This window comes from Saccopteryx bilineata, chromosome 1, assembly GCF_036850765.1.
Source record: "Saccopteryx bilineata isolate mSacBil1 chromosome 1, mSacBil1_pri_phased_curated, whole genome shotgun sequence".
In the NCBI taxonomy this organism is placed as follows: domain Eukaryota; kingdom Metazoa; phylum Chordata; class Mammalia; order Chiroptera; family Emballonuridae; genus Saccopteryx; species Saccopteryx bilineata.
Window position 1 is genome coordinate 384,606,476 of NC_089490.1, and position 18,219 is coordinate 384,624,694.

Sequence of the window (18,219 nt, forward strand, 5' to 3'; positions counted from 1 at the left end):
ATGGTATAAATAATTTTCTTTGTATTTATGACTGAAACATTCTTTGAAAATGCAAACAATGATGGTGGTTGTTACAACACAATAAGATATTTGTGGGTGACCGGTAAAATTTGTATTTATGGGTGACCAGCAACATTTGTTTTCTTGCCATACTTGTGTTGGTGCAGTAGATCAAACATCATCAGTTCTAAACCCTGGGCTTGCCCGGTCAAGGCACATACAAGAAGCAACTACTACGAGTTGGTGTCTTCTGATCCTCTCCACTTTTCCTTCTTTTCTCCTCTCTCTAAAATCAATAAGTAAAATCTTAAAAACAAACAAACAAAAAAAAACACATTTTTTTCTTATTGCCTATTGGCATCAGAAGCATCCGAGGAAAAGAAAGAGGAAGGATAGGTTATGAGGCTGAGTAAGAGTTATCACCTACTCTACACATTTGCTGACAATAGACCCTAATCTTCTTTGCCCTTGTACCAGGCATGGTACTAGTCTAACAGTTCCTTATGTGTCTAGCTAACTGCAGATTTCTCAGGGCCTTTTAGAAAACATAGTGAGAAAAAAAAAAGAAAAAGAAAAACCTGTCAGCGCTTCAGAAATAGTCACTGATACGTCTCAATTGTGAATGCCCATCAAAGAGGTAAAATCAATAAGAATGTGATGAGGTTTGTGAAGGAGTGGGAATAATGAAATCTGACAAACAGAATATGACTGGGGGTGCCATTCAATAGATGGAAAGGAAACAGGAAAAGGGGTTGGCCAGGATCCTGGAGGATGAGATATTCAGGATTGGACCCTCTCAGCTGCAGAAGCTTGAAACATGTACAAGTGAAATTATGCAATACACAGTTGGTGCAAAGCCTAAGCTCTGCAAAGACATCTGTATCAGAGATAGATTTGCGAATTAGAATATGAAGGAAAGCTGAAGAACTGGAAGAGTATATACTGTAGGGAGAGAAAAAAGAGAGAGAGAGAGATAAGAAGCAAGGATAAAAATGAAACTGCGGGGATCGCCATCACTGCAAGTGAAGAGTAAGGGAACTACAAGATGCAGTAAAGAGTGTGGAAGTAGAAGAATGAGAGAGGTGCTTCAGAAGTCAAAGGAATCGAAGGTTTCCTAAGGCCTAGGGTAGTCAAGGATATCATGGGCTGCAGAGGGGTGAGATTACATAAGGACTCAACAGCTCCTCGGAATCCCTAAGCAATTTTTGTCAGAGCTGCTTCAGAAGAGCAGTGGGGACAGAAACCAGATAGTGGTAGATTAAGGAGGGATGGGGATGTGTATAATCATTGAAGAAAACGTAGTCATGAAGGAAAGAACACAGTGTGCCTTATATCTAGAGATGGGTAAAAGACCAAAGATGACGTTTGTTTGTTTTTTTTCCCCTGTAAGCTATAGGGAGTAAGACTCCTAAGAAAAACCAAGGAATGATGTGCGGATGTAAAGTACAAGAAAAGATTCAAAAGATTCTAGAACATTATTCTTAGCATCATACTTGGGCATATAACATGTTAGCTCAAATAACTGACAAATTAATGATAAAGTACACTGCAGAGACCTGGCCGGTTGGCTCAGTGGTAGAGCGTCGGCCTGGCGTGCAGAAGTCCCGGGTTCAATTCCCAGCCAGGGTACACAGGAGAAGCGCCCATCTGCTTCTCCACCCCTCCCCCTCTCCTTCCTTTCTGTCTCTCTCTTCCCCTCCCACAGCCAAGGCTCCACTGGAGCAAAGATGGCCCGGGCGCTGGGGATGGCTCCTTGGCCTCTGCCCCAGGCGCTAGAGTGTCTCTGGTCGCAACAGAGCGACGCCCCGGAGGGGCAGAGCATTGCCCCCTGGTGGGCAGAGCATCGCCCCCTGGTGGGCGTACCGGGTGGATCCCGGTCGGGCGCATGCGGGAGTCTGTCTGACTGTCTCTCCCCGTTTCTAGCTTCAGAAAAATACAAAAAAAAAAAAAAAAAAAAGTACACTGCAGAAAAGGAATCACACACTAAATTCAGGAAATAAAGGCCTTAAAATATACTGTTTTTTTTTATGACACTAATCATAATATTTAATGACAAAAATAAATAATAAACACAAATATCATATATATATGATATATATATGATATATATATATCCCCCTCTTTCCATGTGATATGAGGGGAGACAGAGATAGACAGACTTCCACATGAGTGCCTACTGAGATCCCCCTGGCCATTCTCATCTGGGGCTGATGCTCTGCCTATCTGGAGCCATGCTATAGTTAGCACCTGAGGTGGAGTTTCTATGGAGCCATCATCAGTGCCTAGGGCCAATGTACTCAAACCAATTGAGCCATGGCTGTGGGAGAAGAGAGAGAGAAGGAGGAGTGGGTGGGGTGGGGAAGCAGATGGTTGCTTCTCCTATGTGCTCTGACTGGAAATCGAATCATCCACACACTGGGCCAGAGTTCTATCATTGAACCAACCATCCACATCCTATAAATATACATATTTTAAAATCAAAATTAATATCCTAAACTGACTATTGTATAGGTCTGTAAAAATTTTTTTATTATTTGTTTTTATTGTTTTGTTTTCTTTTTTCTCTATACAATATAAGGGTTGTATTTTTCCAGCTTGTAGACAGGAAAATGGAGTGCATGACCTTTTAACGTTCTTTTTAAGCCTATGATTTGATATTCTACCGACATGCCCTCATTCAATCTGCCCTATGAATACCCTCACTCATAAATTAGATATGTATTCTACTTTTATCACCTTTCTGTATCATCTTCCTGGATGACAGTTTTGCTCCACTGACCTGTTCTCCAGGTCAAGAGTCCTCATCTACTGTGACTGAAGCTTTCAGTAACACAGGACTGCAGAAATTTCCTAATAGCAGCCACATGCAATATACTTTGGGAAAATTTTATACTTCTTTGACTATCTGGCATTGTGTCATTTTCCCCAGCCACCCACCTAGAATGATCTGGTGAGATATTCAATATCGCTCCTTTCCTGCATCCTCTATGTATACATTAAATTCTTCAGTGACAAGGCAGATGCGACATGAAGGATAAATGCAGTGGTCCCAATTCCCCACTCAGCTGGCAGATGCTGCATCAATAAAACTACTCAAGACATTCAGACATATGTGGAGTTTTCCATGGGAGACTGTAGATCGATGGACACACAGAACATGTCCTTGTCACCCGCTGTTGTGCCTCCTCTTAGAGGCCTGATGACACATCAATAAAGCTGTCTGAGACAGTTAATGTCTCCTGAAATCAGTCTTGATGAACAGGATTTCTGCAGTTCCCTGCCACAGTGTCTAGCCCTCGCTTCCATAGAGATTTCCAGCCCCCAAGCAGGGTGCCCGTCAATCAGGAGCAGAGCTTACACAAAGAGATCAACATCTAAAAAAAATTATAGTATTACCATGGGCACTTTGTAATTTGCAGCATTTCCAAAGTCATGTCTTTCTAAAGGAATAACCGAATTTAAAAAAAAATGATTTGTGAAATGAACTCTTTGCTTTTGTCTTAGTTCAAATATTAATGTGCAAAATCAAAAATTTTAAAATGTAAGCTCTGCAAATTAAGTATCTAATGGATTAGTTCTGAATCACTCTTTTTATTCCTTAATGTAACAACCTCCTACAGGTAGATGAAATGAGAACTTAGTGAAGAACATGCAAAATGTATTATGCTTGCAACTCTATATTCAGATTAACATTTTCTTTTTTTTTTTCATCAACACTTACTAGAAACCTGCCAAGCAGTGAGTGTACTGAACAATCAGTACTTGTGCCCCCATTCATATGTTGAAGCTCTGATTTTAAAAAGTGATGGCATTTAGCGATGAGGCTTATGGGAAGAAAATTAGGCCGTGAGGATGGAGCCCTAATGGATGGAATTAGTGCCCTATGAAAGGGGACATATAGAAAACATATGAGGACACAGTGTCAAGAAGCCATCTGCAAACCAGGAAGCCAGGCTTCAACAGACACTGAACCTGCTGGGACCCTTGATCCCGGACCCTCCAGGTTTCATACCTGTGAGAAATGTATCTTTGTTAAGCCCTCAGTCTATGGTATTTGCTATAGCAGCTCAAGCCAAATAAGATGATGCATAGTGAGAAGCCACATGTGGACACAATGAAAATGCATCATGACAAGAAGAATTAATTCAGCCTGACCTGGCAGTGGTGCACTGGATAGAGTGTCGGCCTGGGATGTAGAGGACCCAGGTTCGAAACCCTGAGGTGGCCGGATTGGGCTTAGGCTCAATGACTCCCTGGTCATTGGCTTGAGCCAAAGCTCACTGGCTTGAAGCCCAAGGTCACTGGCTTGAGCCCAAGATTGCTGGCTTGAGCAAGGGGTCACTGGCTTTGTTGGAGCCCCCTGGTCAAGACACATATGAGAAAGCAATCAATAAACAACTAGAGTGTTGCGATGAAGAATTGATACTTTTCATCTCTCTCCCTTTCTGTCTGTCTCTCTCTCTCTCTCTCTCTCTCTCTCATCCCTCCCAAAAGGAAAGAAAGAATCACTAATTCATGTAAGTCCAAGATGTTTTGAACATGCAAAAGAATGAACACCCTAGCTTTCTTGGCAGAACACAGAAGTCATTGGAGAATGTAATATTGGAAATGGTGCCTGAAATATAAATAAAGGCTTTCTGTGAGAGAAAGGACAAGGGTAATAATGTAGGCTCTACAGGCAAAGCATCAAGCATGAAAGTGATGATACCTTCATGGCTGGAGAGTGAAGGTAACAGAGTATTAAGCAATGAAATAAGAAAGATGAGTTTCTGAAGGGACTTTGTGTGCTAAAAGAATCACGCTTATTCTGTACATCCATAGTCCTCATGCCTGGCTTGTCAGCAGCCTCATCTGGGAAAGTATTGGGAAAGAACAAATTCTTTTGCTGCATGTCTAGAGATTCTAATTAGTAGGTGGGGGGGTCAATTCTAGAAATGTATATTTTTAAGACATTCTGGATGTGACTGTGATGTATATTAGGTTTGAACAAAATCTAAAGGAAAAAATGAGAAAATTCTGAAGGTCTTAGAGGAAGGGCGATGGTACGATATAATCTGAGTTAAATTCTTATCAATTCTGCAGGTAAATATATGAGCAAAGCACCTATTAGAGCAGAGGTTATGAGCACATGGCCCATCACTATACTAGGTGTAGAGAATGGCTATACTCCTCCGTGTGTGTGTGTGTGCGCGTGTGTGCGCGCGCGTGTGCGCACGTGTGCATGTGTGTTTATGTGTATTAATTAATCACCTATACTACACAATCTGGAAATTTTACCTAATAAACTGGATTTTATACTTCCCTTGCAAAATTAGGAGATATAGCAATAGTGGATCTATTTGCTAACACAGGAACAATTGGCTGAAAGTTCCTGTAGACTTGAAATGATTCCTGCTGGGGCGTAACCTCCACCATCACAGTCTGTTTCCTTGTACTGCATCTGAATCCATTCATTCCGCTCTTGGCGTGGCCATGTCAGGGATCTGAGTTTGTGATCAATGGCTAGAGACTGTTAGCGCTGAAACAAAGGACTAATCTTGTCTGTTGCTTAGTAAGTCTACATTTGGCAGAGAAACATTAAGTCAACCTGTGCCAAAGTCCCACTAGTTTGGCTTAATATTCTTATTCATGAATTTTCACAAAGTAGAATATTGGATAAATAGGAGAAAAGTGAACATTTATTGAGTACTTGCTCTGCACCAAGCTCTATGCTGAGAGATTTAAATACATGCTGTCACTTAATAGCTTAATAATCTTAAAAGTGTTAGACGATAAAAATCTGTGGGGGAGGCAGAGATCTTTTACTGCTGAATTTACAGTAGTTGGAATAATGCCTGGTACTAAAGAGGCACCCAATAAATATTTTTTGATTTAATAAAATATAATTGTAATTAATAAAATTGACATTCAGAGGCTCTGACCAAGGTCACACAGGTAGTAAATTTTTGAGCCAGAAATTCAAGCTGTTGGCCCTCAGAACATAGAAGTTTCTACTGTCTAATACTGGCTTCTCACTGAAGTGAATCCTGTCATGTGGCTCATTTCTTAACACAGAGCAGGAAGAAAATTCATTGCCATATGTCAATTTAGTTTCTAACCAAATCCTTTTATGCATTATCTTATTTTCCTTCTATACTTTACTTAGACAACTTGTTAAAACATGGAAATAAGTGTGTTGGTGATAAGTGGTTCACAAAGAAACATAAGAGAGTTTCAGACTCTCATGAGCCTTTCACATTTGAAGGTCTCCTGACATGGCATCCCCTTCCTAGCCTGCTTTAAATCAGGTCTAATGTATTGTCTGACAAGGTAAGAGGACTTTACATAATTAAAAAATGCACCCACAATGCAAATACTTTCTGAATTTTAATGCAACCCTTACTTGACCCAGTATACTAATTAATGGAATTAAATTTCTAGAAAAGACCTTGATTATTGAAGAGATGACTTAGCACAGGTCAGCTTGGCTACTTTTGCCTCAAACACATATTAGGCAATGCTGTATTTGAATGATACTCTGACCTTTCTCAGCTTCACATACCTTCCTGCTAGTCAATACACCAGCTCTCTTCTGACGGTCTATAGCATTTTTCTGAAGGTCCAGTATTTCTAAGAAGACTAGATCTTTGTGAAACTGAGATAAAATAATGTCTTCCATTTAACATGTTTACATTTAACATGGGAGTCAGGCAATCTTCCCTATTCTTTTTAGTTTTGTTTTCCATAATCGCATAGTAGTTTTTCATATTCTTTGAATAAGAGTAAAGACTAATCCTATTTTTTATTTTAACTACAGTCATACTGTTCTTAACAATGGGGATACATTCTGGGTAATGCCTTTTTAGGTGGTTCTGTCATTGTGTGATCATCGTAAAGAGCATTTCCACACACCTAGATGGTCTACTCTACTACACTCCTACGTTTTATGGTGCTGCCTATTGCTCCCAGGCTACAAGGCTGTACAGCATGCTACTATATGAAATAACACAAGATTAACTCAAGCTCAAGAGAAAATAATGCAATCAAGAGATGCAGCAAACATAAGAGGTATGAGACTGCTGTGGGTATAATACAGGGCACTGTTTTATAGCAAACTTTTCTTATAAGTAGAAAGAGTACACTATAAAATGATGATGAAAAGTATAGTATATTCAATTCATCACCCAGTAGCATAGTCATTTATGATTATTGTCAAGTATTCTGTGCCATACATAATTGTATTTCTCCACTTCTATGACGGGCTGCTAAGTAGGTTAGTTCACACCAGCATGGCCACAAACAGGCGACTAATGCATTGTGCTACAACTGTTAGGATGGTGATGACATTGCTAGGCAATAGGAAATTTTTAGTCTCCTTAAAATCTTATAGGACCATCTTCGTATATGTGGTTTGTTGTTGAGCAATACTTTGTTATGTGCACATGACTTTCATCTGTATACACTGGAGTTAAACATTACAAAAAAATAAATTAGCAGTTGTTATCTAGGAAACAATTTCAATTTAAGGAGCAGAACTTTGAATAAACAGAGTCTTCAGAGTAAGGAGGAAAATGCATATCATTTTCCACATATTGATGTGACTGATTCGGTTGGGTGTACCTTGCTGGTGGTTCTTTACTCTAAAACAAGGTGTCTACCAGTGCTGCTCTTGAATTTCTGGTCATTCATCTTACCACTGGATCTGCCTGTCTTTATTAAGCCTTAACTGGGCAGCTTCTAGTAAAATTGGAACAAACCTCAAGGGAAACCAGGCTCCAAACACCAAGCTCTAAGTCTGGGCAGTCATCAGACAGCATTACAAGTCACAGACTTGTGTTTCTGTCTCTGTTGTCAACCTTATACTTACAGTATTTAAAGGTTGAGAAACACCCTCTCCAACTTACAAAAAAGAAAAAAAGAGGTTTTTATTACATGGTAGGTAGAGAGAAAGAGATAGAATCACCATATTAAGGTCAGATAGCAAGCCATGGTATTTTATCCGATTTGTGCTAAACAATTTAGTTTAGTAGTCTTGAATAATAGCATGTCATAATATTTCAATGCATAGATAAGAAGCCACAGTGACTTATCTTTGAAGTAAACCTTATGACCATAAAAGAGGTGTAAAAACTCAAAATTCAATGTTTACGATGACTATATAATCCTAAGGGAAAATGCTCAGAATATCTATTAAATGAGGAAAAAAGGCAAGAGAAAAGAATTTTCTCTTTATGGTTATAAATTTTAAAATATTCATAGGAAAACAAATTCGAACAGATACTTTAAAATGTTAATTTGAGATGTAACATTAAGGTTTTGGAGTTAAGAGTGATTCATTTATATCCTTTTCTGAAAAACTTTTTTATTATATTGACATATATTACTTTTATAATAATAAAATAGAAAGTGACAAATATAAAAGAAAATCATATGCAAAAGATGATCTTTTATCAATGGAGTTCTCTAATTTTTAACATGATAAGTGTTACCTGCTAAATACAAGGACCATTACCCCAGTTAAAAGACAGGTTGTAGTTTCTTAAAGTATTTTCTTAATATTCTAATAATTTTAAAATGACATTTCCAAAGGTGACAATCACTATTCAATTAATAAAAGCAAAAATAAAACCAAGTCTATGTGTAAAATAAGAAAAGTTCTTGGTTAAATACCCCAGAAAATCAGAATAGGCATATAGGTAAAAATGACTAGATTGCAAATCATCAGCTAATTGCAGAGGAAATAATGTTAATATAAAGATATCAAAGTAAAGGACATCTAAAATCTTATAGTTTGACTTTAACTTATTTGGAATTGCTACATTCACAGATACCTTGGGGAATATGTAACAGAGGCTACAAGAAGGTTATTTGACATCCATTTGAGATTATGTCAACCAACAGAGCCAAGGGATTCACAAGACAAAATGGCAAGATTTATTTCTTTATCCAATTCTTCTGATATGCTTCACTAAACACATAAAAACAAACACAAAACCCAAAGGAAAACCATTTACACATTTTCAGATCTGTAAATAGTTTCAAGAAAAGAAAAAAAACACCATGAGATCATCAGGTACGCCTTCATAAAGAGTTTAAAGTATTACTCCTAGTTGTGCACAATTTGTGGTGCTCTTGCCAACCAAATATACTTTATTTTGTTGAAGACTAAGTGGGCCTGCCCCGTTCTGAGGGTATACCTTATGTCAGGGTATGTTATCTGTGAGGTTTGTAAGTGGAAGGATCAAATAGGATGGATCTGAGCCAAGTCCTTGGAAGAGTGACAATTCAAGAGGACACATTTCATAATAGACAATAACATACTTACAGGCAGGAAATGAAGTCAAGGACAAAGATAAGATGGAATAGACAATTGCTTTGCACACAGGAAATTGCCTAGGAGAGATGATAGTTATAAAGAGCCATGAAGTATCTATTGTTCACCTCTATAGTAAATAGGTCTGTGGAAGTGGACACATTAGACTGGCTAAAGAAATGGATAGGGCAGGGACTCTTCACATAAATGTTCCTTCTGGGTCCTCACACTTAGCCTCAGGGATTTCAAATCTATAGCTAAAAATGGCACTAATACCAAGTTTAATGGCACTTGTATCTGCTAATAGGTCTCATTATGCTATACCTGCTTTTGTCTTTCCAGGATTTTTTCTGTTACAAGACTATATTTTGTTCTTTAGTAGAATGTATCTGAGTGTTATCAGCCAAATGCTCCTTTTACCCTCTGGCCACATGCCAGAGAAATATGTGAAAGGCTTAAGACTCCTATTAATGTCAATTCTTGAAATAGGCAAAAACATAGTTAAAACCACCAACAGCCAACATATTAGATATTAGATTGATCACCTCAAATGTGAAAAATTATATATTTCCCTGTCTCTGACAGTACATTCATTTAGAGAAAGAACCATGCTTTCCTAATTTTCATATCACCATGGACTACATAACATAGTAGTTGACATATTGTGGGAAAATAATAAGTGAATGAACGAATGCAAAATCTTACTGTTCAGTGTAAATACCTAGTGTTTTACTTCACAACTTTAAGCAGATAATCAGATGTATAAATTGAATCCCTGGAGTTACATACTACCACACTGTGGTAACCATGCAGTTCTAACAATTACAGATGCTAAAAGATGAATAGAAAATGTAAGGGAAATGCTAAGAACTCAGTTATTACCCTCTCCCTCTTTTTTTTTTGGTCAAGCTTTTTTTCTACAGAATTTAGGGTTGTAAAGAGAAATAACAAGTAATTCTTCAAAATGAGTGCTAGGAATCTAGCTGACACTTTTCTCCCCTTGATGTGATATTTAGATTTAATTTTTTACCATGAGCATCATATAAATACATTATCTGGTATGAGGTAAGAGAGTAAACATTTCTGATAATACTGTATTTTCTTGTCTCCTTAGAGTGGGAACTGAGTTGTGAAAATTGTGTTTTCTCTCCATTTTCTCCAGCCTTTATTTTTTTCTTGGTCCCTCCCTCTCTTCCTCCTTCCCTCTCTCCTTCCTTCCTTCCTTCCTTCCTTCCTTCCTTCCTTCCTTCCTTCCTTCCTTCCTTCCTTCCTTCCTTCCCACCTCCGTCATTTTTCATAACACCTATTTCTAGCAACAAGTCACCAAATTTAATATTTTAGTAGAAATTAAGAAAAGATAATTCAGATTAAGGGTCTTCAAAACGTGTTTCACAAAGATGCATTTGAGGCTTCAGCAAAACTTGGTGTTGTTGCATTGATTTCATTTTCATGGAGGAAAAGGTTATGACTGATTCTGCCATTCACAATCCTAATTTTAAATTTATTGTGTTGCTCATTGAAATAGCCACATCATTCTGATTAAGTTTTAAAACAAGTAAATGCTGTAACTTTTCTAAGATGGTATAGTCATCACTCACTACTGTAAACCCAGTTAGTAAGAGTATCTGAGCTGACTCTCAGACCTGCTGTCAGGTCTGTATTCTTTCCATCACATCATTTGACCACTTCACAGGGAGTTAGGAACACATCCTCTTCTATTCGTTTGTGTTGGTGACTCCTCTGATAATGAGCCCAATTCATCAGCATGTTTAACTATCAAGCAGATGTTATAGAAAAAATAGAAAGGACAGATCTTCAATGATCACTAGTATTTTTTTTCCTTTATAACTTTATAAGATTTATCCATATTGGAGTGTACTGCGGTTTTCCCCTGAATAATGCAACCAAGAATATTGTCACATACTTAAAAAAAAAGGAGAGGTCCTCAACGTTGGCACAGTGGTACAGTGTCAAACTGGCATGTGGAAGTCCCTGTTCAATTCCCAGTCAGGGCACACAGGGGAAGTGCCCATCTGCTTTTCCACCCCTCCCCCTCTCCTTTCTCTCTATTTCTTCCCCTCCTGCAGCCAAGGCTCCATTGGAGCAAAGTTGGCCTGGGTGCTAAGGATGACTCCATGGTCTCTACCTCAGGCTCTAGAATGGCTCTGGTTACAACGGAGCAACAGCCCAGATGGGCAGAGCATCGCTCCCTGGCGGGCTTGCCGGATGGATCCTGGTCGGGCACATGCAGCAGTCTGTTTCTTTTCCTCCCTGCTGCTCACTTCAGAAATATAGAAAAAAAATAAGGAGAAATGAAAAAAGGATGACAAAAAGAAGGAAGGAAAGAAGGAAGTTAAAAGGAAAAGGACTAAGGAAAATAAGAAATTTAAAGATTACATGACACTTTGATATTCTTAGTATATTCATAATACACAAGACATTTTTAGTTGTGTATTCAATATGTTATTGAATCTATCTTGCAAGTATAAGTTCCTATTCTGATAGTATTAAAACCCCAAAGAGAGTGATTATGTTTATTAATAGATTTCATCCTAAGGAAATTCTTGAGTTAAGGCAGAAATTGGGATATCCACTTTATAAGAATGAAACTAAGGCACAAAGTTAAATGATTGTCCTCATGGTGCCCAGCAAGTCTGCAGCAGAATGACAATGGTAATGTATTAACTCCTACCACTTTCATAACTTTATCTCTAGTGCTGTCATTCTGAATATATGACTATGATCACTTAAGTAATAAACTTCTATTGAAAAACAAACATCTTTCAAAAATCTTGCTGTCAAAAAAAAATGCTAAAGTTCAAAGACAAGTAAAAATCTGGAAAATATTTATACTATGTACACTGGATAAAATATATTCAGGAAAAAACAGCTCAAAAGAAAAATAGACAAAGTATAAAACAGTTCAATTTACAAAAACAAAGATTCAAGCAATTTAACACCATGTGGGGAGATATTCAGCATCACTAATTATTCTGTGAAATGCAAATTAAATAACAAAAACATAGTTCTTATTTTATTTTAACCTATCAGATTGTCTAAGATTATAAAATCTGGCATGGGAATGAACAGAAACAGACATTCTTATATATTACCATTGGGAGTACTTGGCAATATCTATCAATATTTTAAATGCACATATGCTTGAATGCAGCAATCCCACTTCTAGGAATTTCTCTTACAGATAAATACACACATATACGCAAAGATATATGAACAAGATGGTCATTGCAGCCACATAAATTCCCCTCAGTAGAATACAATGGAAATCCATGGTGTCATTAAGTAAATGATGTATAATAAAGATATTTTAATGGAATAGATTAAATGGATTATGTTTTGAAAAACATACACTAGAACATTGCTTAACCAGGTCTCCATTTTGTATATGAACAATTTATTCTTCCCACCTTTCATGTTGATGACTATGAAATTTAGATAAACAGTCTTGCTCTCTTCCCTGAACTCTAGATTTTTATTCATCTTAAATATGGCAATTCCAGAACACTTAATGTTTTTTTTTTACCTTCCTAAAATCTACTCCCATAGCTTTCTTATTTTAATTATTAGCAGCACTATACGTTTAGTTACTTAGACAATTTCCCTCTTATCCTTTTCCAAATTCATTTTTAATCAATCTGGAAGTTTTTTTCACTTAAATTACCAAAACACACCTAAGAATAGGCCACCTTGACCTCTTTCCAGTGATGGCACTTCAAGCCATTAGCCTCTTCCCCAGCCATTTGCTTCATACAGCTTTTTCCATTCCGCTTTCCCTACAATCCATACGGTGTACAGGAGGTAGAGTGATGTTATTGTATATAAGTTACTCCTTGCCTACAATCCTCTAATGTTCTCCTATCACATTTGGAATGCTATCCTCTTTAACTGACCTAGCAAGCTCTACTTCTAGCCCTTGCCTGTCTCTCTGACCTGCTTTGAAGTGGACAGAAAACTTACTGCAGACAGACAGCAAGCTGGTGACAGAGTGAATCTAGCTACAGCCTGCTTTGGTAAGTTGACTTTTTTTTTTTTTTTTTTGTATTTTTCTGAAGCTGGAAATGGGGAGAGACAGTCAGACAGACTCCTGCATGCGCCCGACCGGGATCCACCCGGCACGCCCACCAGGGGCGACGCTCTGCCCACCAGGGGGTGATGCTCTGTCCCTCCGGGGCGTCGCTCTGTTGCGACCAGAGCCACTCTAGCGCCTGGGGCAGAGGCCAAGGAGCCATCCCCAGCGCCCGGGCCATCTTTGCTCCAATGGAGCCTCGCTGCAGGAGGGGAAGAGAGAGATAGAGAGGAAGGAGAGGGGGAGGGGTGGAGAAGCAGATGGGCGCTTCTCCTGTGTGCCCTGGCTGGGAATCGAACCCGGGACTTCTGCACGCCGGGCCAACGCTCTACCACTGAGCCAACTGGCCAGGGCGGTAAGTTGACTTTTGAGAATTGACTGCCCAGACTGCTCCCTCCTGTTCCTTGTACTCACTCACACAGGCAGCCTGCAAACAGCCATCACTGCTTCAGCTGCTGTTCTCAGATTGGCCCAGGGAGTGCCCTTTGCTGATGTCAGGGGGTTGTCCTATTCCCTGGGCCATCAGCCGAGATGCTGTTATCTCCCTCTTCTTCCTCTTTTAGCAAGGAGGACATCTCAGGGGCTTTGTAGCTGTCAATGCTTTGTTCTTATCCACTTGTATTTGAGGTCTGGAGCCTACTGTAAATTTTCTTATTAAGTACTTGATTTTTTTACCCAACTTTATGTGATTATTTTTTCAATGGAGGGATTATGAGAGAGTCATAAACAGTCATAAACTGTTTCAGAGCCCCCCCCACATCAGTCCCAAATCCTTTTCACGAGTAAGCATAGCATATTCTGGGTGTTGTTTGCCTTTTCTATCTTACCTCACATACTTATGGTTTCCTTAATTAAATTATACTTGTAAAGAAGAAATTTTCAAAAGAAAATACAGTTTAAATTTCATATGCAAACATGAGTCTAAATTTAAAAAGGCAGAGAATAAAATAATATGCAAAAATACAAAACATAAAAACCAGAAGCATTTTTATTTATTTAATTTAGGCAAATATTTGAAACACGAAATAGCTTTTAGCACTTTGAAAAAATTTATACATGTAACAACTATATATAATAAAAATAAATATTATTTTGAATAGACCCTCTTTCACTGTATACATAATTATCTATTGGAAGTAGGAAAATTGAAGCAAGAGTTCTTTAAATAGATAGGACTTGATGTAAATGAATGCAGAATAAAAACAGTTTGATCACTAAGAAGGTAGGAATTGATTAGATACACTGCTGTTTTGTCTAAATAAACAAAATTAAAAGCAGAATGTTATGAGTCTGGCTCTCCCACTAACAGGTGTATGGTCACAGATCAATTATATAGCAATCAGGGCCTCATTCTCACATATAAACCGACAGAGCCGGGCAATCAGAGATGCTAGGGGCTTGCAGAAAACTCAAACAAACCTTAACATAGGCTTGGTTCAGTTATCAAAAAACAAAGTGAATAACTGGCAGATATTTTCCATAAAGTATTAAGATTTGCAGATTCTCTTAAAAAATAAGAAAGGTTGAAATTAGTGCAGTTGGCTGGTGTTGAATGACTGTCACCCTTTTAGAGACAGTATGAACTCTTCAGTTTCTTTTTGTTATAGTTTGAATCATGACCCTCCAATAAAGAATAAGTTAATGTCTGAATCCCCACCACCTCAAAATATGACCTTATTTGGAAAAAAAGATCTTAACAGAGGTAATCAAGTTAAAATGGTGTCTTTTGAGTGGGCCTGAACCCAGTGCAAATAGGTGACTTTTTGAAACAGAAACAGACAAGCAAAGAGGGAAGACGAAGTGAAGACACACAGAGAGAAAACTGCCATGTGATAGAGAGGTGCACCTACAAGCCAAGGAATACCAAGGGTGCCAGCCAACACCAGTGGTGGGAAGAGGCAAAGGATTGGCCCCCAGAGCTCTGAGACAGAGCCTGGCTCTGCTGACACCTTCATTCTAGACTTCTAGCCTCCAGGCCTGTGACATAAAAACATTTCTGCAATTTAAAGCCATCTAGCATTTTATACTTTGTTACTGTAATCTTAGGCATCTAAGACAATCCCAATACACACCTAATGCTTCCTTAGTCACTTATGTTGTTTTTCTAGTCCTGTCAAATCTTTTGAGTGTTTTGTCTTTTAGACTGGATAAACAATCTGTGTTTTCCCCTATTTGCATTCTACAGAAATCATTTTATTTTTAATTTCTAATTTTTAAATTTTACTTACTGATTTGATTTGTTTTTGATTTTTAAAAATAATTTTTAAAAGATTTTACTTGTTCATTTCATAGAGATGAGAGAGAGAGAGAGAGAGAGAGAGAGAAGGGAGGAGGAGTAGGAAGCATCAACTCCCATATGTGCCTTGACCAGGCAAGCCCACAGTTTCGAACCTCTGACCTCAGTGTCCCAGGTCTATGTTTTATCCACTGTGCCACTGCAGGCAAGACTGATTTGTTTTTATTTTTTATTGAACCTCGATACAAAATCATTTTGAAAAACAGCATCTTAAAAGAAGTGGTGAAAGTGTATCAGGGACTCGAGTACTGAACTCATAACACTTTTACCCAGGTACGCTTCGGTAATTTTGTTTAAGTAGGATGAGAAAGTAGAGTCGGTTTAGCAACAAAGGATATAGAAAGAGGGAACAATACTTTGTCTGACAAGTTCATCCAAAGGGGTTTAAAAACGGTTTGTAAGTATTATGTTGGCCTGATTTTTATTAAGACTAGGCTAGTGGTTTTGCTGATCTGTGGATCCATGCTGATCCTATCTATAATCTTCAAACAACAGCAGGGTGGTTCACTCTTTCATGGAGCACCATGCAATTTCTGGTGAATCACACCAATCCGTGGACTGGCAGTTGAAAAACAATAACTAGGCTAGTAAAGAAGACATACAAAACCATATTATTGAGAGAGATCAGAACATAGACAGAGGGTGATCACTTTCTGAAGAGTGTACTACTGCACTGAGAATGGGAAGCTCACCTCCCATTGCTGTCCGCACACGGGGTTGGCTATGAAGGCCACACCACCTCTTAGAGAGCCAAGGAACATACTGCAAACAGTGCTGCAAGAACATGCTGACTCTCGGGAATGAAAGAAAAAGTTGACAAATGAGTCCTGGATGTTCCTGCTTCATCAGATGAGAGGACCAAAAATATTGGATTCAGAAGGAAGGAATGATATCATGAAAATAACATGAAATAAACAGTTAAAAGCTCAGAATTTTAGTCAGCTCATTGGCTCAAGCAGGTGACTTGACCTTTCTGGGGCATAGGAAATGTGCTGGTTTATGCTCTAAATAGAACACACATTTTTTCTATTTCACTATTGAAATTGATTTGAAAACTACATAACATGGTATATGACATACTTGTTATTGATGTTGTTACTATCATCACCATCATTATCATTACTAATACTTCATAAAAAATTTACCTGTTGAGAACACTTTTATTCACTGGAATATTGATTTTTAAAAAAATGTTTATCGGAAATGCCCAGATTAGGTTCTCTTCAGAGCTGAAAAAAATTGAAAAAAAATATGTAGTACATCTTTAATAATGGTCAGCAAAATTCAAATGTTATTCTGTGGTTGGTCGAGTCCTTTAGTGTAGTACAATATATTTAGTTGATTCAGCAAAAAAATTTTTTTTGAAGTTAGAAGTGGGGAGGCAGACAGACCCCGCATGTGCCTGACTGGGATCTATCTGGCATGCCCACCAGGGGGCGATGCTCTGCTCATCTGGGGCATTGCTCTGGTGCAGCAGGAGCCATTGTAGTGCCTGAGGTGGAGACCATAGGGATATCCTCAGCGCCTGGGCCAACTTTGCTCCAACGAAGCCTTGGCTACAGGAGGGAAAAGAAAGACAGAGAGAAAGGAGAGGGGGAAGGGTGGAGAAGCAGATGGGGGTTTCTCCTGTGTGCCCTGACTGGGAACCGAACCTGGGACTTCCACATGCCCGGCCGACACTCTACCACTGAGCCAACCAGAAAGGGCCAACTTAATTTTATAGTGTGTTTTATTTCTGTGATTTTATTAGCAATGTAAAATGTGTTATTTTAAGAAAGAGAAATAAGGAATTGCTGTTAATCTGTCTTTCAAGACAAGAAATATACTTAGTATTGAAATATTGTACAGCCTGGGTATATTTCTAGCCTGTCAGAGAAACTGGACATGTGCTACAGATCAAGTCAATGCCCCCTGTGACATAGTGGGCATTAGTTATACAGTCACAAAGCCTTGGTTTCAATCTAGACTTCATATTTGCAAGCTAAATTCCCTAAGTGGGTCATTAATATCTGATAGCCTCAAATGTTCAATTGGAAATAACACATAACTCTCAAGTTTGTTTTGAGATCAACTAAAACAATGCAGGTGAATGTGTTTTATAGCTACAGAGTCCCCAAATTCCTCTTGGGAACAGAAACATGTAGCACTGCTCAATGGAATTCAAGTGAGACACCAAGTAACCCATTCATCCTCCAGCAACTGAGCCTTTGCATTATTTCTTAACTGCATCCCTGGATTCATTTTTAGCATCTAGTTTTTCATTGGATTAACTCTATTGATTTCAACCTGTATCCTAACTTAGCTTTAAAATACACTTATTTTCAAAATCTAGCATTTTTTTTTCTTTTCTGTACCTTGCTTTGTCCTATTGAGCTATAAGTATCACTGCTTCAGTCCTATGAAGACTTGTTATTGACACACTATTTTCCCAATTACTAATTACGATAATAGAAAGATATCTTTTTGATTAAGCAAATCAATGAGACTAGCACTGTGCTACGCAGTTAATAGACAATGATATATATATCATCTTTAAAAATCCTT

General features: G+C 38.3%; 1 protein-coding gene across 2 annotated transcripts in view; it reads right to left on the reverse strand.

Moving 5' to 3' along the window:
* LRRC4C (leucine rich repeat containing 4C) overlaps window positions 1-18,219 on the reverse strand; it is a 1,282,290-nt gene that overhangs the window by 788,506 nt on the left and 475,565 nt on the right. The window contains exon 1 of one of the 2 annotated variants that reach the window (XM_066251307.1): window positions 9,305-9,336. The exons of the other annotated variant lie outside the window; for it this stretch is intronic. The gene's annotated coding sequence lies outside the window, so the exon portion shown is untranslated. Of the gene's footprint in view, window positions 1-9,304; window positions 9,337-18,219 lie in introns of those variants that run through there. 2 annotated transcript variants of the gene reach the window in all.